Source organism: Plecotus auritus, assembly GCF_963455305.1.
Source record: "Plecotus auritus genome assembly, chromosome: 9".
In the NCBI taxonomy this organism is placed as follows: Eukaryota; Metazoa; Chordata; class Mammalia; order Chiroptera; family Vespertilionidae; genus Plecotus; species Plecotus auritus.
This window is the reverse complement of record NC_137783.1, coordinates 47,331,146-47,352,432: the sequence shown is the minus strand read 5'-3', so window position 1 is coordinate 47,352,432 and position 21,287 is coordinate 47,331,146. Positions and strand designations below refer to the sequence as shown.

At 40.8% G+C, this 21,287-nt stretch overlaps 1 protein-coding gene across 4 annotated transcripts in view; it reads left to right on the top strand.

The window, feature by feature from the left end:
- Window positions 1–21,287, top strand: part of USP54 (ubiquitin specific peptidase 54) — a 135,236-nt gene that overhangs the window by 18,653 nt on the left and 95,296 nt on the right. The window contains exon 1 of one of the 4 annotated variants that reach the window (XM_080642727.1): window positions 12,949–13,004. The exons of 2 other annotated variants lie outside the window; for them this stretch is intronic. The gene's annotated coding sequence lies outside the window, so the exon portion shown is untranslated. Of the gene's footprint in view, window positions 1–12,948; window positions 13,005–21,287 lie in introns of those variants that run through there. One more of the 4 variants, XM_080642729.1, reaches the window with a different exon arrangement.

Genomic DNA, 21,287 nt, shown 5'->3' with positions numbered 1-21,287 from the left:
CTCTTTCTTCAACTCTCTCTAAAAAATAAATGGAGGAATATCCTCAGGTGAGAATTGAAAAGAAAAAATTTTAAATGAGGTGTTCAGGGAGTCCCTTTGAGGAGAGTAACATTTAAGTAGAGAGCTGAATGAAGTGAAGGAGCAGGCTATTCAAAGAGCTGGGGAATGAGCATTCAATGGAGAGGGATTAGCAAGTGAAAAATCCTTGAGAGGGGAACTAGCTTGGCATCTTTAAAAAATGATAGGCAGAGTGCAGTAAAGATGAAATTATCGAGAGAAGTAGGGGCTGTATCATGAGGGATATGATTCAGAATGTAATGGTAAGACATTAAAGTTTTTTATGTGGAGTAATAATTTGATTTTTAAATCCTCACTAGAGGATATGTTTTTATTGATTTTTAGAGAGAGAGGAAGGGCAAGAGAGAAAAAGGAACATTAATGTGAGAGAGAAATATCAATTGGCTGCCTCCCATATGCGCCCCGGACATGGGGTCGAACCTGCAACCTTTTGGTGTATGGGGATGCTCTAACCAATTGAGCCACCAGGCTAGGGCCTATTTAAAAAAAAAAAATACATTTTTATTGATTTCAGAGAGGAAGGGAGAGGGAAAGAGAGATAGAAACATCAATGATGAGAGAGAATCATTGATTGGCTGCCTCCTGCCCACCCCCCACTGGGGACTGAGCCTGCAACCCAGGCATGTGCCCTTGACCGGAATCAAACCTGGGATCTTTCAGTCCGCAGGCTGACGCTCTATCCACTAAGCCAAACTGGCTAGGGCGAGCTGATTTTTTTTTAAGGTTGTGTTTTTGTTTTTGTTTTAAATATGTTTTTATTGATTTCAGGGAGGAAGGGAGAGGGAGAGAGAGATAGAAACATCACTGGTGAGAATCATTGATTGGCTGCCTCCTGCATGGCCCATACTGGGGGTTGAGTCCCAAACCTGGGCATACGCCCTGACCGGGAATCAAACTGTGACCTCCTGGTTCATACATTGATGCTCAACCACTGAGCCACATCAGCTTGGCTCATTTTATTTTTTTTAAAGATGATTCTGATTGTTGTGTGAAGAAGTGGTTGTAATGGAAGCAAGGAGACCAGATAGAAGACTATTACAGTCTTCTAGGTAATATCCTAGGTGACTCTGTTAGGATGTTAGCAGTGGAGGTGGTGAGAAGGGATATGTTTTGAGAGTTTTAAGTCAGCTTCTGAGTAAGTATCCAGGGAAAGATGCTCAAAAAGTATGTGGGGGAATGTTTGTAATTATTTAGCAAAGGGTGTGCCCAGCAAGTATCACTCCAGCTTGCCTTGTTCATCTGTTCTGTCTTTTCAGCCAGACATAAGACATGTACTCTGATTTTTGCTGCTGTGCTATTTTGGTGGCATTTTCAACCTTATTTTTGTCAAAGTGAATTATCTGTGTCTATCCACTTTGGACATATGTGTATTTGGTGCTATTACTGTTGGCTTCTTAATTAGGGAAATGGTTATTGCATTCTGCACCAAGTTAAATGATAACGTCAGAGGGTAGAAAGTACCGACAACCTGATTTTCTTTGCTTATGTATTTTTAAAAATGATTAAAAATCTCGTATGCACAGAAGCTGCTTGCCAAACATTTGAAGCCATCTAGTTTTACCAGATGGCAGCTGCTGTTATTTGTAGAGATCCAATTTAAAAAACAGACATGAAACAGGGTCCTGTCCTTGTTTTGCAAAAAGGGAAACTGTGACTTAAACACACACACACATACAGCTTTATTGAGATATAATTTACAAACCATACAAGTCACCCATTTAAAGTGTACAATTCAATGGTTATTAATATATTCACAGAGTTGAACAGCCATCACCACAATCAATTTTAGAACATTTCTGTCATCCCCAGAAGAAACACTGTACCTATTAACAGTTACTTTCTATTTCCTTTACACCTCTTCTCAGCCCTAGGTAACCACAAATCTACTTCCTATCTCTATAGTTTGCCTATTCTGAACATTTCATATAATTTTAATCATATAATGGTCTTTTGTGACCAGCTTTCACTTTGAATAATATTTTCAAGGTTTATATATGTTGTAGCATGTATTGTACTTCATTCTTATTATGGCTAAATACTATTAGACTGTATGAATAACCACATTTTATTTATCTACCAGTTGATGTATATTTGAATTTCCACTTTTTGGCTATCATGAATAATGCTGTTATGCACACTGGTGTATAAGTTTTTAAGTGCATATAAGTTTTAATTTCTCTTAGCATATATCTAGAAGTAGCATTGCTGGGTCATATGTTAACTCTATGTTTAATCTTTTGAGCATCTGCCAGACTGTTTTTAAAAGTGGCTGTACCATTTTACATTTACACCAGCAATTTAGGAGAGTTTAGATTTCTCCACATTTGTGCCAACTCTTCTGTGAAGAGGTATCTCATTGTGGTTTTGATTTTCATTGTGTTGTTTTAATTTAATTAATCTGTGTTCGTTTGTTATTGTGGGGAAGGAAGAAATTTTCCTCTACTTTTATGGACTCTTCCATAAGAATCGACATAAGACAGATTAATAAGAGAAAATAACCAAATTTAATTGCATATGTACATTTGGAAACCTCATATATATGAAAGGTTCAGAGACAGAAAGTTAAAATGTATGGCAATCCAAGCTTAAGGTTGAGGTAAGGCACCTGAGCTTCAGAGGGAGGAAGGTCATTCTTAGGACAGTAAGATGAGCAGAAGTTCAATAATTAGACGTTTGCCCTGCCCCATAGATAGCTCATAAAAAGTTATTTCTGAAAATAACCCTTATTGTGAGCAAGGCCCACAATTTAAATTCTTTAAGGGAGAGGTACAAGTTTCTCTTGGGCCTGCAGGGTCTTGACTGCCTTCAGCTCAAAATAATCCAGTGTCAACAGGCCTCTTGGGGAGGCCTGTTCTAAACCCCTTCATTATTATGACACTATTTTTAGAATAGTTTTAGATATACAAAAAAATTGAGTGGATAGTGGAGAGAGTTCCCATATGTCCCTATCCTAATAGTTTCCCCTATTATTAACATCTTACATTAGTATTGTATATTTGTTGCAATTAAGGAACTAATATTGATATATTATAGTTAGCTAAAGTCCATAGATAATTCAGATTTCTTCCATTTTTATCTAATGTCTTTTTTCTGTTCTGTTTCCATCTAAAATTTCACATTACTTGTCATGTCTCCTTAGGCTCCTCTTAGCTGTAAATTTCTCACACTTTGTTTTCTGGTGACTTTAACAGTATCGGGAAGTACTAGTCAAATATTTTGCAGGATACCCCTCTATTGGAATTTGATACTTTTCTCATGATTAGACTAGGGTTATCAGTTTTGGGGAGGAAGATTACAGAGATACAGTGCCGTTCTCATCACATCATATCAAGGGTACATATTATCAACATGATTTATCATTGTTAATATTGACCTTGATCACCTGGCTAAGGCACTAGTTGTTAGGGTTCTCTACTGTAAAGTCACTCTTCCTGCCTCTCTTCATATTCTGTTGTTGAGCAGGTTTTCATGTGTTTATTATCCATTTGTTTATTTTTTATTTTTTTTAAAATATATTTTATTGATTTTTTACAGAGAGGAAGGGAGAGGAATAGAGAGTTAGAAACATCGATGAGAGAGAGACATCGATCAGCTGCCTCCTACACACCCCCCACTGGAGATGTGCCACAACCAAGGTACATGCCCTTGACTGGAATCGAACCCGGGACCTTTCAGTCCGCAGGCTGAGCCAAACCGGTCAGGGCCGTTTCTTTATCTTTGGAGAAATGTATGTTAAGATCCTTTGTTTTTAAACTGGGATTTTAAAAAAATACCAATTCTAAAATTGAGTTGTTTTTATTACTTAGTTGTAAGTGTTCTTTATATATTCTAAATACAAGTCCCTTACTAGATATACAATTTGCAAATATTTCCTCCCATTATTTGGGGTGTCTCATTACTTTTTTGATGATATCCATTGAAGCATAAAAGTTTTAATTTTGATGAAGTAAAATGTATCTATTTTTCTTTTGCTATTTGTGTCATATCTAAGACTTTGCCTAACCTAAGAGCATGAAGATATATGTATGCTTATATATTGTTTAATATGTTTTTATTGATTTTAGATAGAGAGGAAGGGAGAGGAAGAGAGATACCTCAGTGTGAAAGAGAAACATCTAGGTTGCCTCCTGAATGTACCCTGACCAGGGATTGAACCCACAACCTGGGTATGTGCCCTGACCAGGAATCGAACCAGTGACCTTTCGGTGCATAGGATGATGCTCAATCAATTGTCACACCAGCCAGGGCTTATATTTACTTCTGAAATTTTATAGTTTTAGCTCTTTCATTTAGATTTTTTAAAAATATATTTTTTATTGATTTCAGAAAGGAAGGGAGAGGGAAAGATAGAAACATCAGTGATTAGAGAGAATCATTGATTGGCTGCCTCCTGCCCACCCCCCACTGTGGATTGAGCCTGCAACCCAGGCATGTGCCCTTGACTGGAATTGAACCCGGGACCCTTTAGTCTACAGGCAGATGCTCTGTCCACTAAGCCAAATCAGCTAGGCTCATTTAGATTTTATTTTCCAATTTGGCTTCTGCTATGAAACCACTCAGCTCCTGTCTTTACTGCCAAAATCAACATTATCATTAGCATTTCAGAAGTAAAAACCAATAATAATGGTTTTGCTTTGGGTTATTCCAGGAGGGAGTCACCTTTGTTTTTCCTGGAGAAATTCTGTTTGTCTTTTAAGCAAATTGTTCTTTAATTAAATTGAATATTCTGCTGTATCCTACCCTGCTTGCTTATGGAGACCAATAATGAAAGGCTGTGGGATCTGACCAGATAGGACTTTTCAGCCTGTGTTCTTTCATCCCCCACCCCATTTCTCTTGATTGCTTTATTTAAATCTTAAAGGTAGGTTCTTTTTTTTTTTTGTAAATAAATCTATTGTTCAGATTATTACAGGTGTTCCTCTTTTTTTTCCCCCATAGCTCCCCTCCACCTGATTCCCCACCCCACCCCATGCCCTTACCCCCCGCCACTGTCTTCATCCATAGGTGTAAGATTTTTGTCCAATCTCTTCCTGCACCCCTCACACCCCCTTTCCCCTGAGAATTGTCAGTCCATTCCCTTTCTATGTCCCTGATTCTATTATATTCATCAGTCCATTCTGTTCATCAGATTTTTTATTCACTTGATTTTTAGATTCACTTGTTGGTAGGTATGTATTTGTTGTCATTTTGTTGTTCATAATTTTTATCTTTACCTTTTTCTTCTTCTTCCTCCTCTTAAAGAATACCCTTCAGCATTTCATATAATCCTGGTTTGGTGGTGATGAACTCCTTTAGCTTTTTCTTGTCTGTGAAGCTCTTTATCTGACCTTCAATTCTGAATGATAGCTTTGCTGGGTAGAGTAATCTTGGTTGTAGGTTCTTGCTGTTCATCACTTTGAATATTTCTTGCCACTCCCTTCTGGCCTGCATAGTTTCTGATGAGAAATCAGCTGACAGTCATATGGGTACTCCCTTGTAGGTAACTAACTGTTTTTCTCTTACTGCTTTCAAGATTCTCTCTTTGTCTTTTGCCCTTGGCATTTTTTATTTTATTTTTATTTTTTAAATATATTTTATTGATATTTCACAGAGAGGAAGGGAGAGGGATAGAGAGCTAGAAACATCGATGAGAGAGAAACATCGATCAGCTGCCTCCTGCACACCTCCCACTGAGGATGTGCCTGCAACCAAGGTACATGCCCTTGACCGGAATCGAACCCGGGACCTTTCAGTCCGCAGGCCGACGCTCTATCCACTGAGCCAAACCGGTTTCGGCTTGCCCTTGGCATTTTAATTATGATGTGTCTTGGTGTGGTCCTCTTTGGATTTCTCTTGTTTGTGGTCCTCTTTGGATTCCTCTTCCTGGGCTTGTAAGTCTATTTCTTTCACCAGGTAGGGAAAGTTTTCTGTCATTATTTCTTCTAATAGGTTTTCAATATTTTGCTCTCTCTCTTCTTCTGGCACCCCAATAATTCGGATGTTGGTATGCTTAAAGTTGTCCCAGAGGCTCCTTACACTATCTTCATGTTTTTGGATTCTTTTTTCTTTTTGTTTTTCTGGTTTGGTGTTTTTTGTTTCCTCATATTTCAGATCTTTGGTTTGATTCTTGGGGTCCTTTGATCTACAGTTGAATTTCTGTATATTCTTTATTTCAGACAGTGTATGCTTAATTTCTGACTGGTCCTTTTCCATTTTTTTTTTTGGCATTCTCATTAAGGTCCTTGAAGGTCTCACTAAGCTCCTCGGAGGTCTCATCAAGTTTCTTGGTGGTTTTTAGAAGATTCTTGAGTAAACTTATAAATGTGGTGTTTTTTTTAAAAGTATGTTTTATTGATTTTTTTACAGAGAGGATGGGAGAGGGATAGAGAGTTAGAAACATCGATGAGAGAGAAACATTGATCAGCCACCTCCTGCACACTCCCTACTGGGGATGTGCCTGCAACCAAGGTACATGCCCTTGACCGGAATCGAACCCAGGACCCTTCAGTCCGCAGGCCGATGCTCTATCCACTGAGCCAAACCGGTCAGGGCTAAATGTGGTTTTGAACTCTATGTCCAGTAGTTTGCTTTCCTCCATTTCTTTTATTCGTGACATGTTTCTTTGTCTCCGCATTTTGCTGCTTCCCTGTGTTGATGGAGTGGTTTTCTGTGGTAGGTGACCAGATGTTCAGCCTGTCACCTGAGGTGGACACTCTTGGTGCACCCGTTTGTGGGCTGAGTGCAAAGTCTTGGTGTAGTTAAGCCTTGATTGCTGCTGGTACACTGGGAGGAGTTGACCTCCAGGCCAATTGGCTGTGAGGACCTGCTATGTCTATAATGGAAGAACTGCTGTGCTGGAGACATGCTTATTGGGCAGGACTTGCTTCAGTGGGGCTTTGGTGCTCACTGAGTCTGCCTCTTGAATGTGTCACTTATGGATGTGTGTAGTTGAAATCTGGTGTCGTCTTACACTGACCATCCAGATACACTAGCTTCTGGATCTCCAATGGGGTGCGGGTCAGCTACTGTCTGAGGCCACCCAGCAGGAGCTACAGCGAGAACTACAGTTTTCTTCTCTTTGCTTGGGGTTTGGAGGTTTTGGAGCTGTCTGACCAGAGCTGCAGTTTGTTAGGTTAAGCTGCGATAGGGTAGACCATTTATATGCAAAAGCCGCTGCGTGGAGCTTGGGTGGGTTTGTAGATTGTGCGGGGTGGGGTCTCAGGGAATCACTAGGCTAGGGCGTGGCAAACAGTGATGGCTGCCAGTTAGCCGTCTCTGCGTCTTCGCGTTTTCAAGTCCCCACACCCCATGCCCCAGCACAGTAAACAATGATTGCTACGTGCACCTCTGCAAGAAAGCCACCCTCACTTTCCAACCCGATGGCAGACATTCCAGCTTCTCCCCGTAGGAGTTTGGGTCCCCAGCGTCTCCCCAGAAACTGGATTTCAGAGTAATTGGGAGCTTGTCTCCCTTCAGGTTGAAAAAAGCAGCGCACCCAGTCACCCGCCGCCAGCCCGATTCACACACCTGCGTACCTCAGCTTTTCAGCGCTTGTTCACGTCTCAATGCTCTTTTCTCTTTCCTTCTAGTTGTAGAACTTCCACTCAGCCAGCTTTCCCGTGGTTTTGGGTGACAGACGTTTTGTCTTTTAGTTGTAGTTTTGAAATTGTTGTGTGAGGCAGCAGTTTAGGTGTTTACCTATGCCGCCATCTTGGTTCTCTCTCAAAGTAGGTTCTTTCTGCTAATATTATTTATATTTTTCCAGAGGCCTTTGTCTGTTATGGTTAAAGGTGGACCAAAGGGGTGTAACATTGCCTGCAAAATACTTGAAATAATATGACAAGTTTTGTTGAAGCACAATTATTTCAAAGTACTGCTATAATTAGTCATCCAAATTTAGGATCCCTGGACATTTAAACATGACATCTTTAGACTGAGCATAAATGAATCAGAAAGCTTTGCTAAAATGAAAAGTCACCAAGTTTTATTCCAAGGTCTTAGAATTTGCAAATCAAAAACACTACCTGGTAAAGAAAAGAAAGTAAAAAGAAAAGCTGAGAGTTCTTATAGTAAAAAATACACTGTTGAGAAGAATCTGTCCTGCATTCTTAGCCTCTGGATTGGTCTGAGATGGTAATCTTTCAGATGTCTGGTGGTCTGGACACATGAACATTTTTCCCTAAATTCTCCATATTGTTATCTATAGGATTTATATGTATCTCCAGGCATTGATGCATGAACAAAAAAGGGACCACATGGCAGGTCTGACAAGCTCAGTGACCAAAAGTAATCACTTAGGATAATATGATCATAAATTCCCAACTGGGCAGCATGTTGGGTAGTCAAGTCCCAGGTGTATGCTTCCTTAGAAAAGGTTCATGTTTACCTTAAGTGAATCTGTCCATTGTTTTTGTGCAGCTAAAATAACATACCCTGCCGAAACTGGTTTGGCTCAGTGGATAGAGCGTCGGCCTGCGGACTGAGGGGTCCCGGGTTCGATTCCGGTCAAGGGCATGTGCCTTGGTTGCGGGCACATCCCCAGTGGGAGGTGTGCGGGAGGCAGCTGATCGATGTTTCTCTCTCATCGATGTTTCTAGCTCTCTATCCCTCTCCCTTCCTCTCTGTAAAATATCAATTAAAAAAAAATATATTAAAAATAACATACCCTTGGAATGTAAGTATCTACCTTTTCCAGACCTTTCTGAGGCATAATTGTTGGCTGTAAAATGGCACCAGGTGTTAGACTTTGGTTCAGCAACCTTGGTACTTGAGTTCTGGCTAAGATAGAATTCAGAGCCAAGACTCAAACTATAAGAGAAAAATTTATTTAGAAAGTCACCGAGGCAGAAGAAGTGAGCCACAGAAGAAATGGGCTCAGGAAACAAGTTACAGAAAGAAGGGCCCTTGGAGCTAAGGAGAGAGGGAGATAGTGGCCTTGAGAGATGAAAGAGGGAGGAAAGGCAAAGGCATGCTCCAGAAAGAGACAGAGCACACTCAGGGTCCCCATCTTAAGGGCTTTTACCTGGACGTCTTAGGGGAGGATCTCAATAGACTATTCATCAACGTTTTCAGGTGTGCCCCCTCAGGGTCACGGTCTCCACTGATTGGTTGGTGCCAGGGCAGGTGGCCATTAGTCAGTGCAGTTGGTCCTGATGTCAGCCATGGTGTCACTCTGTCTGATTTTGCTGCTTCTCTGGGTATGGAGCTGAAACACAGCTGAGGCCTAGATGTTATCTCCAGGGATTAATGTTTAAGGGAGTGGTCCTGCAAGAGCTTGTAGTTTTGCCTATTGCTAGGCACACTGGGCTCTCTGTCCTGGTAACCCTCTGTCCTGGTTCGTACTCTGCTCATGCCTATCTAACTACCTACTACATAATCACCTGCACCAGGACTCCTCATTGTTATCTTGTTGCCCCATACCATCTCTCTTTACTGTAAATGTTAAATGTTAACTCTCCTATACCCACCAATGTAAAATAAGTATGTATCTTTCCATTTTAGAGATTTCTTTCACCTCCTTAATCTTAACCACCAGTGGATTTCATAACCTTCCTTGTTTCCCCTTTGATTCAATCCTTTGAGATTTTGCTTCCAGGCTGGTTCTTAGTTGTTGTTTTTTTTAGTTCGTTTTTTGGGGCACCCCCCCCCCCACCCCTGCTGACAGATGCATAACTGAAAAGTTCAAAAGTTTAAGTTTTCAGACTAGTTAAAAGTAAAATAAAATCTATTCCTCATGCTTAAACCAGTTTTATCAGGATGACTATACAGACTCCATTTTAAGTCAGCTTAGCTATACCGACTTCATCTTATTTTTTTCACTCATTCCTTTAATCTAAAACCATATATATCACTCTCCCTCTTCACCTACCAGTCATGCCCAGGAAAGCTCCCCTAAAGGCAATTTGGCAAATTGGCACTTACCTAGAACAAATATTGAGTTACTCAGTTTATTTTGGGTGGAGAGGCTCAGTGCTTGATGCAGTTCTCTCTTTCTCTATGAGACAGAATCTACTGTGCAGTCTTAAAAAGGCAATAAGAAATGTCCAAATATAACTTAGGCAAGGAAGAATGTATGTATGAGAGTTTTATGTAAAACTAGAGGTCCGGTGCATGAAATTCATGCATGGGTAGGGTCTCTAGGCCTGGCTGGCGATCAGGGTCCATTGGGGCCTTCCAGCTGCTGGCTGGGGCCTTCCTTTGTTCCATGCCACCCCCTGGTGGTCAGCGTAAGTACGTCATAGCGATCGATCAAACTCCTGGTGTCCTGGTTGAACTTCCGAGGGGACACTTTGCATATTAGCCATATATATATATAGTTTCTAAGGGGTTTCAAAAGAGATTACAAGCTATTAGGGTGAGATTTCCCCGTGGATAATCTACCTTGCCTGGCTGAGGTTTGGAAAGTCATGTTACCTAGTTGCATTGTAATCAGCGTTGAAACTCTCTCATTTTGCTCCAGTACTCTAGTTTTATTTGATTAGTTCCATAATAAAATATGTAACCATCACTTAATGACTTAGAGAGCTTGACCTTGCTATTTGCACATTTTTTCTTTGCATTTAGCACTGATCAGTAGAGATGCTGTGCTTCACACTTGAAATGGCACTAATAGCCTCATCCCTACCCAACACTAGATCTGAGTTAAGAATGCTAATGTTAGTGAAAGAAAAGGAATATATTTTCCCCCTTTTTTTTTTAAAAAAAAATGTTTTTATTGATTTCAGAGAGGAAGGGAGAGAGAGATAGAAACATCAATGATGAGAGAGAATCATTGATTGGCTGCCTCCTGCATGCCCCCCACTGAGGATATAGCCCACAACCTGGGCATGTGCCCTTGACCAGAATCAAACTGGGGATCCTTCAGTCCGCAGGCCAACGCTCTATCCACAGAGCCAAACCAGCTAGGGCTTTCCCCCCTGTTTTTAAAAAAATATTTTTAGAGAGAGAAAGGAAGGGGGAAAGAAAGAGAAACATTGATTTGTTGTTCCATTTATTTACTCATTCATTGGTTTATGGACGAAAGGGGCCACATGCTAACCTGACAAGCTCAGGGAAGGCCTGCATGGCGGTCTTACAAATTCAGAGACCTAAAGTAACCACAAAGGATGGTCTGAAATTAAACTTTAACTAAAAGCAGTTACGGTTGGGTGGTTACGTCCTAGGCCGGTATCTTCACTGACAAGGTCAGCCTTTACCTTAACTGAGCCTGTCTTTTTGCATCTATAATAACATACCCTTGAAGTGTCTGGGTAACTTGTAACTTCCCTTTTCTGGACCCCTTGGGGCACAACCTAAAGTGTTTGGACACCAGGACAGATACCACAAATTCCTTCATTGTTATCATGTTAATTGTTCCTGCACCCACCTAAGTATGTGTCTATCATTTTATTTTTTATCCAATCTCAGGGGTTCTGCCCCCCTTTTCTTTCTCCCACCTCTCTAGTCTATCACCAATGGATTTCATGTAGCCCATGTCCTATGTCCCCCCTTTGATTGCAATGTATAAATATTGATGTAACCCGCCATTCTCCAGAGCATTATCTCAATTCGTTGAGGTTCTGCTTCCCGGCATTTGTCGACAGTTTGGCTCAAATAAACTCACAAAAATTCTTTACAGGTTTGAATGTTTTTATATTAACAGGTTGATTCTTGTATGTGTCCTGACGGGGGTTCAAATCTGCAACCTTGGCATATTGGGAGGACGCTCTAACCAACTGAGCTACCTAGCCAGGGCTTCTTTTTTCTTTAAAAAAATTTTTTATGGGGGTATTTTCTTGTTGCCAAAGTACTACTTTAATTTAGTATATTGTTAAAATGTAAGAGCTTAATTCGTTTTGGGCATTGCCTACATCTGTTTAATTTTACCAATAAATCTTAATTAAATATTTTTTAAACATCAACTCATATTTTTTTGTCAACCTATAGAAATACAACAGACCTTCATATTTGGCTAGGATTCTGCTGATGAGGTTTTTTATGAGTATGCTTATAAAACAACTTTCAATAAAGTTGTTTTATAACTGGAGTGATACATAGAAGGGTGTGCTGGTCCTCTGGGGCCTTTGTGCCCTGCCTACAAATGTAAGTTCTGAGCTGACTGATCACATGTTTGGGGGCAAGACCTTGCCTGCTGTTGGTTTTTGGTGATATAACTTGGCCTCTTCCCTAAGAGAGGGGTGGAGATCTTTCTCTGTCCTCGCCTTTGGGGTTGGAAACATTTGAGATCCAGTGCATTTAAAAATTGATTCTTGAACCCAATAGCTCAGTTTACACAACATTTTTTCTTTAAGAGTGTGCATTGTCTATGAGAGTTGCAGGAATTTTGCCTGTTAAAATGATTTAAGTCCTGACAGTCTTGGAATTCTGAAAAAAAGAATTCAAATAATGACATTGTTTTAGTTATTCGCCAAAGCCCTATAAAAGTGTCTTTTAGTGCTCTTTTTGACTGTAGCGCAAAGGACTGTTTTTACTGCTGGCCCTTCTTTTGGAAGCAGCTGCCACCCTGCAAACCTTATTGTTATACTGCTGACCTTTGTCATCAGGAATGCCCCTGGAGGAAACAGCCTCCTAATTGTTTTTGTTAAGCCTCTATGAAGTTTGTGATTTGTCCTTTCAAGTTACTTTTGGTTCGTTTCTTAAGTTTACTTTGTTTGCATTTATTTGGGGGCTCCACCTTTTAAGTTTTATCATGAATTGTCAGTGCCAAGTACCTGGTAGGTGGTAAAAAGAATTGCTCTTTCCCTGTTATCCTGTTCTGTGGGAAAACTTTGTGGTTTAGATTCACAGTTTCCCATTGTTGTTAGCTGCAGTTGTCTCCTCCCTCCGACCCTTCCCTCCCCACAACTCTAGCTCTTCCCCCTTGTCCCTCCCCATTCCTGTATCCCTTGCCCCAAAAATGTCCTTGTGATTGCTGGAGGCCTTTTGCTGGAGGTTGAGTGTGCATTGGGGTAAGTATCTTTCCTGTGGTAAAATTGGGTAGATGAGGAATGTAGGAAACTGGTTAGTCATTGTGAAGTGTTGCTTTTAACAGCAACATTTCAAACTCTGAAATTGAAGTTTTAGGACTCTTAATTTTCAGGAGGCTCATTCATGCTGACTGTTGTTTCTGTTCTTCCCTTTTTTCTTTCAATTATCAAGGCTTTGATAATTTTATTTTTATTATTGGTTTAAAAAGCTTTTCTCATAGATTTTCTTGAGCTTGTTAAAATTAAGGGCAAGGGTTTTGGGGTTTAATATTTTAAATTTCCTTCTAATAGAAGGTTATTTGTGATTTTATACATATTTTCAGTATTAACATACTGATAAAAGTAAAAATGAAGAAAAGATCTTATTTTGTGGCTAAGATGGAAAGTAGCATTTACTTCCAGAATCAGAATGATTCTTTTTTCCTCTTAGCAGAATGTTGTTGGCAAAACTCACTAAGATTTTGGCAATATGTTGTCAAGTCTGGGAAATGGTTTTCTGAGTACTTCAGGATAACAGATGCTTCTGGGAATTATTTTTGGGATGTTAGATTTGTTCATTAGTACCTGCTCCCTAGAGGCATGAGATCGATAATCCTTTGGAAAGTAAAATATTTAATATTTGAGTCAATATCACTTTCATATCATTCTATTTTTTTGGATTGTTTGTTTTGATCTTCAACTAAAACAGAAACTGTGTGTGTGTATGTTATTATTTTTGACACAGAATGGATGGTACTCTGGTATTTCAAGGAGTTGTAAGTTGGAGCCTTGGGTTCTGCAGAAGTACTGCTAATTAAAAGCCATTTTCATGGTAGACATTGTGAGGAAAAACTTGTTCATGGGATTTTATTACTGTTCAATAGTGATTTCCTGAGCTCCTACTATGTGGCAGGTATTAGTTCCTATGCTAAGTGCTTTGCTTCTAATTCCCCCTACAGTCCTGCCAGGTAGATAGTATTACCCCTGGGAAGCAGTCATGCATAGGTAGAAAGAACATGGGGTATTCTTTTTTGCAAAATGAGGAAAATAATCCTTGTTTGGTAGATTAATTGTGAGAATTAAAGGATATACCATGTTTCTAGTGCCTAGCACTGAGTTGGTGTTCACTAAATGGTGTTTACTATTATCATAATTTTACAGCTGAAAAAGCTGGAGAGGCTAAGTAACTTCCTGAAGTAAGTGGTAGAGCTAGGATTTGAACTGGCTCAAAACCTGAAGTCTGGTATGTTTTTGCTTGAGTATTGTCAAGGCTTTCAGAATAGATTTCAGTGGATCCTGCCCATCCTTCCACCTCCTTCCCCTGCAGAGGAGATTTTTTTTTTTTTTTTTAAATAGATGCCCTTCTTTCTCTGGTATCCTCTGTCACCTTCCCAGTCATGTGCTTGGCCTGTCACACTGGAGTTGCTTGTGCCATTCAGTACCAGTGTTCTCCCAGCAGAAATGAGTCAAGCTGGTGCAGTCAGTAGTTTCCTTTCCTATTTTCCTCTTGTTGATAGAGCCATCATGCTTTCATTATTGTTTGTGATGAAATAATTTGGGTAGTGGTGTGTTATAATGATTCATAAATAATGCATAGTTGCATCCAAGGATTTAAATTAAAAAGCTTTAGTGGTTTAAAAATTAGGGGAAAAAATCTCTGGTTCTAAATTATTGAATCAGAGGATAATATAGGGCAACTTTATGGAACTCACAGTTATGATTTTGCTATCCTGGGGCCTAATATAATTGCTATTGATTCTCTTTCCTTTATCCACAGCTGTTAACTGGTTGGGTATTAGCAATCTGTTTGAGAAAGAACGTTGTGTTTGTCCTACTGGTCATAGAGTATCTTTCTTCCATAGACCAAACACAAGATACTGAATTGGGTATGATATGATTCAGACAGTAGATTCATGGAAGAGCTAGAGAGATGACTGGTCATGCTTATAAACTAAGTTATCTGTAAACCGAAAAATGTATTTCACAACACTTAGTTCTTCATTCATCCTTTTATTTAACTATTATTGAGCCTCTGTTGAGGGTAAAGCAATGTAACTTTTTACATTATAGTCTAATAAAGTACTCATACACTGGTTAAATACTGATTAATCAAGTTCCTGGGAGGGAGAGATTAAGTCCCAGTTGGTGGGAAGTGGTATTTAGACAATCCTTTGGAAAATGAATTAATATAAATGACCCTTCTTGATAGGGTGTGACTATTATTAGTATCTAATACTATAATTTGCCAGCAGAATGTCTTTTTCTTTTTTTTTTTTTTTTTTTTTTAAATATATTTATTGACATTTTACAGAGAGGAAAGGAGAGGGATAGAGAGCTAGAAACATCGATGAGAGAGAAACATCGATCAGCTGCCTCCTGCACACCTCCCACTGGGGATGTGCCCGGAACCAAGGTACATGCCCTTGACCGGAACCGAACCCGGGACCCTTCAGTCCACAGGCCAACGCTCTATCCACTGAGCCAAACCGGTTTCGGCAGAATGTCTTTTTCAAGCAGTTTTACTGAGTGAACAAGATTAGTAGCATTAGGTAGGACTGGGAAGATCGGGGTGGAGAAGAAGATAATATAGACAGAACAAATCTTTTTTTGTGTATTTTAAGGGCGATGATGGTAGATGAGGTTGTAAATGTGCATGGGTTAAGATTGTGGAAGGCCATTTAAGGCCAAGTAGGTTTTCTATAATTAAAAATAAATTTTTGTTGTTGATTTTAGAGAGAGGAAAGGGGGAGAGAGAGATTGCCCCAACCGAGGATGGATCTTACGATCTGGATATGTGCCCTGACTGGAATTGAACCCGGTCACCTTTTGGTGTACAAGACGAAGCTCCAACCAACTGAGCCACACCGGCCAGGGCAAGGCCAAGGAGTTTTGACAGTATTTAATCACTAAAGTTTTCTGAACTAAATAGTGATTGATTTGAGTCTGCTCTGGGCAATATTTTATAGATAGAATTAGAAGGGGAAGAACAATTTGGAAGTTATCATAATACTTAGATGAATTGTTTTGAGACTGCATTATTTTTAGAATACATTTCCCTCAATTTGATATTGCTTTGGGTTTATGCCATCAGTTATAATTTAATCTTATGGAATTTTTATGGTAAGTGTATGGATGTGTTAGTAAGAGAAACGGATAAGGGAGAGATAGCTACTCTTTATAGAGCTCCTATTTTGTACCTGGCCCTAAAATATTTTGCATATATAATTTGTTGAATACTGTCAACAAATTGCATTTATTATAGATAGTAAATGACTTGAAAGTGATGGAGCAGGATTGGAATAAAGATTCATCATCTTTTTCATCATCATCAAAACATTTATGCCTCACTAAATACCAGGTACTGGGCTAATTATACATATACTATACTTTATTTCATTAATTTGCATAATAATCCTATGCGATGGATCTTATTTATTAGTCCCATTTTTGCTGATGTAGTGCCTGGGAGACTTCAATACTGATTCAATAAGTTGATTAAGATGACACATTGTTAGGTGATGAAGTCCAGACCTGTTTTAGTTTTCTAACTCTGTGTCCCTAATTCTAACTCTTGGTCCCTAAGTTGTATAATTCACATTATATTCTTTGGGAATGGTACACCTTGGATCTCCACTACGAGCATGGTGTTTCCTGAGGTTATGCAATATGGTTGGCCCTGCAGAGGCTGCACTTTTTAAAAAATAACCTTATGATTATTTATTTTTTAAATGTTTATTTATTGATTTGAGAGAGAGCTGGAGAGAGACAGAGACATTGATTTGTTGTTCCACTTATTTATGCATTCATTGGTTGATTCTTGTATGTGCCCTGACTGAGGATCGAGCCTACAACCTTGGGTGCTGGGATGATGTTCTAACCAACTGAGCTACCCAGCCAGGGCCTCAGAGTCCACACTTTAAAATATATATATTAATTAAAAAAATATATATATATTTTAATTGATTTCAGATAGGGAGAAAGAGAGAGAGAGAGAAACATCAATCATGAGGGAGAATCATTGATAGGCTGCTTCCTGCATGCCTCCTACCAGGGATCGAGCCCACAACCGAGACATGTGCCCTGACCTGGAATTAAATGGTGACCTCCTGGTTTTTAGGTCAATGCTCAACCACTGAGCCACACCAGCTGGCTCAGTGGTTGAGCATTTAATCACTATGTTCTTCCTACTATCATGCTGCATCCTTTAGATAAGTCAGTAAATTATATTCTAGTATACAGCTCTGGATCTTCATAAGGAGTGGTTAAGTAGCCTCCAATTGTCATTTCTTAGTTCTTAAAGTTTGTCACTTATAACAAAGTGAAATATGTTTTCTTGTCTTTTTACTTTGTTTTTCTACTGGTTTTGGACAAATTTATTGTAAATGACATTTTCCTAAGTTCTTATGAAAGGAAAAATAAAGCTTTCTTTCCTTTATCAGCATACAATTCTTGTTGTACATGATGTAATAATTTGAAGTTGCCAGAGACCAACCCTCAGAAAATCATTTGAGTTGAGTAATTGTGTTCACTAGGGAGTTTGAGATAACCAACCCATGAATCAACAAATCACTTAGGTTTTTTTAATGGTTGTAGATGGTTATCTGTCTTTATTTTCAAGCTTGAATCAGAAGGAAATATTAATTCAATTGATATAATCTCCATTACAAAAATTTATCTGCAGTATCTCAAATTGAATATGGACATTTTGGGGGCCCTTTTATTTAAGGAGAGTCAGAATTTATCAGGATGTTGGAATTGATTGTTCTAGGTACTTACCCATCAAACAGCAAGTTTTCTCTTTTAGTTAAATTTTTAATGATTCAGTGTCTGTTATATTCAACCTCTGTTTTGAATAAAAAGCTGTTCTTATGGAATATATAATGTTACATAATGTAGTCCATGTACACGAATAACACGGGGGAGGATGGGAATGCTGTAATCTAAGCCCCACTTGCACTGAGAGCAGAGAAGATGAAATAAATGAAGAAAATGGAAAGGTGAGAGAGGGAGGAAATCTGAGAACACTTTTGATGTAGCTGTTTCTTATATAATAGTTATTATTTTTATTTTATTTTATTTTATTTTATTTTATTTTATTTTATTTTATTTTAAATATATTTTATTGATTTTTTACAGAGAGGAAGGAAGAGGGATAGATAGTCAGAAACATCGATGAGAGAGAAACATTGACCAGCTGCCTCCTGCACACCCCCCACTGGGGATGTGCCCGCAACCAAGTTACATGCCCTTGACCGGAATCGAACCTGGGACCCTTCAGTCCGCAGGCCGACGCTCTATCCACTGAGCCAAACCGGTTTTGGCAATAGTTATTATTTTTAAAAAGAAAAGGAGAGGAAAGGCACTCCAGGTAAAGGCATTATTAGAGACCAGACACTGAGGAAATAGAGTGCAGAGCATATTCATTATACAAAAAAGAGTCAAGTTTACCTGGTGTGGAGGGAGAGTGAGGAGCAGATACTAGGTGCTAGTGAAATGTCTGATCAGGGAGTGAGTGAGTAGAAGATGTAGCTAGACCTGGAAGTAACATCTAAAGTTTCTCAAATTTGTGCAGTTGCTAGACATTTAATTAAATCTTATGAATTAGTGATTTTACTGGTAGAATATTTTATACTAGTGGACTGGTTCATGAAATTCGTGCACAGAGAGGGAGGTTCCCTCAGCCCAGCCTGCACCCTCTCCAATCGGGGCCCCCTTGAGGGATGTCTGACTGCCAGTTGAGGCCCAATCCCTGTGGGACATTCCTTGTGCAATCTCGGATCACTGGCTCCTAACTGCTCACCTGCCTGCCTGCCTGACCACCCCTAACTGCCTCTGCCTGCCTGCCTGATTGCCCCTAACCCCTCTGCCTGCCTGCCTGATTGCCCCTAACCCCTCTGCCTGCCTACCTGATCGCCCCTAACTGCCCTCCCCTGCTGGCCTGATCTTGCCCCCAACTGCTCTCCCCTGCCAACCTGATCTTGCCCCCAACTGCTTCTGCCTGCCTGATCACCCCTAACTGTCCTCCCCTGCTGGCCTGATCTCGCCCCCAACTGCCCTCCCCTGCCGGCCTGATCTCGCCCCCAACTGCCCTCTCCTGCAGGCTTGATCTTGCCCCCAACTGCCCTCCCCTGCTGGCCAATTTGGTTCTGATTGGTCGCTTTCTATGCCAGTCAGCGTCAAAAGCTCCGCCTCCTAGGTAGCCATTGGCTCCTCACAGTTCACCCAGATTTGGTTCTGATTGGTCAGTTTCTATGCCAGTCAGCATCTCCGGGCCTGATCAGAGAGGCGGGGCTGATCAGCAGCCCCCATGGAGGCCTGGAGAGAAATAGGTGCGGCTGCTGGTGAAGCCCTGAGAGAGAGAGGCAACGGCTGACCAACAGCTGCCACGGAGGCTGCAGATCAGACTCTGCTTCTCTCTTCGGACCTCTCTTCGGGATGGATCCACAGCCCCCTTGGCAGTCAGTGCTGGGTCGCTGCGCCCACACCTGCGGCACTCGGTGCTGGGTCGCCATGGCAACCCAGCACTGACTGCAGGACTGACTTCTGGTGTTCAGTGCAGCCTTCGGTCGGTCGTTATGGACCCTGGGTTTTTATATATTAGGATAATAAAAGGGTAATATGCAAATAGACCAAATGGCAGAACAACCAAACAACCAATCAAAGCATAATATGCTAATGCTATGCTAAGGCTGCTCAACTGCTCGCCATGACGTGCACTGACCACCAGGGGGCAGATGCTGTGACCGGTAGGTTAGCTTGCTGCTGGGGTCCGCCAATCGGGACTGAGTGAGATGGGTCGGACACACCCTGGAGCCCTCCCACGGTCCCTCTCTGGCCTGATTGTGCACCAATGGGGGGTCCCCTCAGTCTGGCCTGTGCCCTCTCGCAATCCAGGACCCCTCGGGGGATGTTGGAGAGTTGGTTTCAGCCCATCCTGCAGGCCACTCCCCTTGGGAGGGCACCAGATGCAGGGCTCATGGCTGGAGAGTGCTGCTATGGAAGTGCGAGCCTCTCTGATTGGGACTGATTGGGCGTGAGCCTGTGGCAGGCACAGTGGGGCTGGGATGAGTGGGAGCGGCAGGTAGGAGCTGCAGGTGGCATTGAGCTGTGGGTTTCGGCCCGATTCCTGCAGGCCACCCAGAGGGACCCCACCCATACACGAATTCATGCATCAGGCCTCTAGTGTGAATATAAAAATATGGGAATGTAAAAAATTCACAATCAAGAACATGAATCCATTTTTAAGAAGCTGTCAAAATAGATCTGATTGACTGCTTTGGTTTTTCTTTCTTTCTTTATGTTTGCTATTTGTTTATGTTTTTGCCTTGTTAGCAATAGAATAGTGGACAAGAAAAAATTATGGAAAATAAACTTGTGAAAAATTCATCCATTATCCTGGCTGGGTGGCATAGTTGGTTGGAGCATTGTCCCAAACACCAAAAAGTAGTTGGTATGTTTTAAAAAAATTTAGTTGGTATGGAAAAGCCACTGGAAATGGCTTGAGTGGACCTGTGAGTTGGGTGGGGAACAGTCTCGGTGAATCACGAGGGCAGGTGAACAGTGTTAATCAGGTTGATGAAGACTCAGATATGGTGCACACCTGACAGTTCTATCGGGAGAGGGCTTAGCATAGGAACAATGGCCTCTGCCAGCACTTCTATCTGGGAGAAAGCTAAACCTGCAGACCTAGCCCCAGAGCCAGACAATTCAGTTCTTCCCTTTATGTCCCTGGTGCCTTTTGAGATGCTGCCCCAGCACTGGAGCTCAGAAGGGGTGAGTCCAAATAAGTCCATATATGGTCCTTTTAAGAAAAATGCCCAGGACTTCAGCAGCCCTTGTCTTACTCAGCCACCACCCCCATTGGTATTCTCAGCCAGAAATTATGGGGACTAGGCTTCCTGGCACTGGAACCTTGGGATGGGGGGCCTGGTTTGGGGCTGGAACACCTTGCTCCTCAGGAGGGGACCTCCACAGCAAAGATATCTCTCCTGATTTTTAACCACCACACGTGGGTATGGGACCAGCCTCTCCAAGTCCATAGGCTTTCTACCAGTCTCAGTGTAGCCTCTTTATATTTTTAGTTATAGGACTTTTGTCCAGCTAGATTTCATGTGGTTCTGAATGATGATTGTTCTGTAAGTTATTGTAATTTAGATGTGATTGTGGGACGATAGGAGTACTCATTTACTTACGCTGCCATCTTGACTGGAAGCCTGTATATTTTCTTTTTTCCCCCTTTTTTATTGATTTCAGAACGGAAGGGAGAGGGAGAGAGATATAGAAACA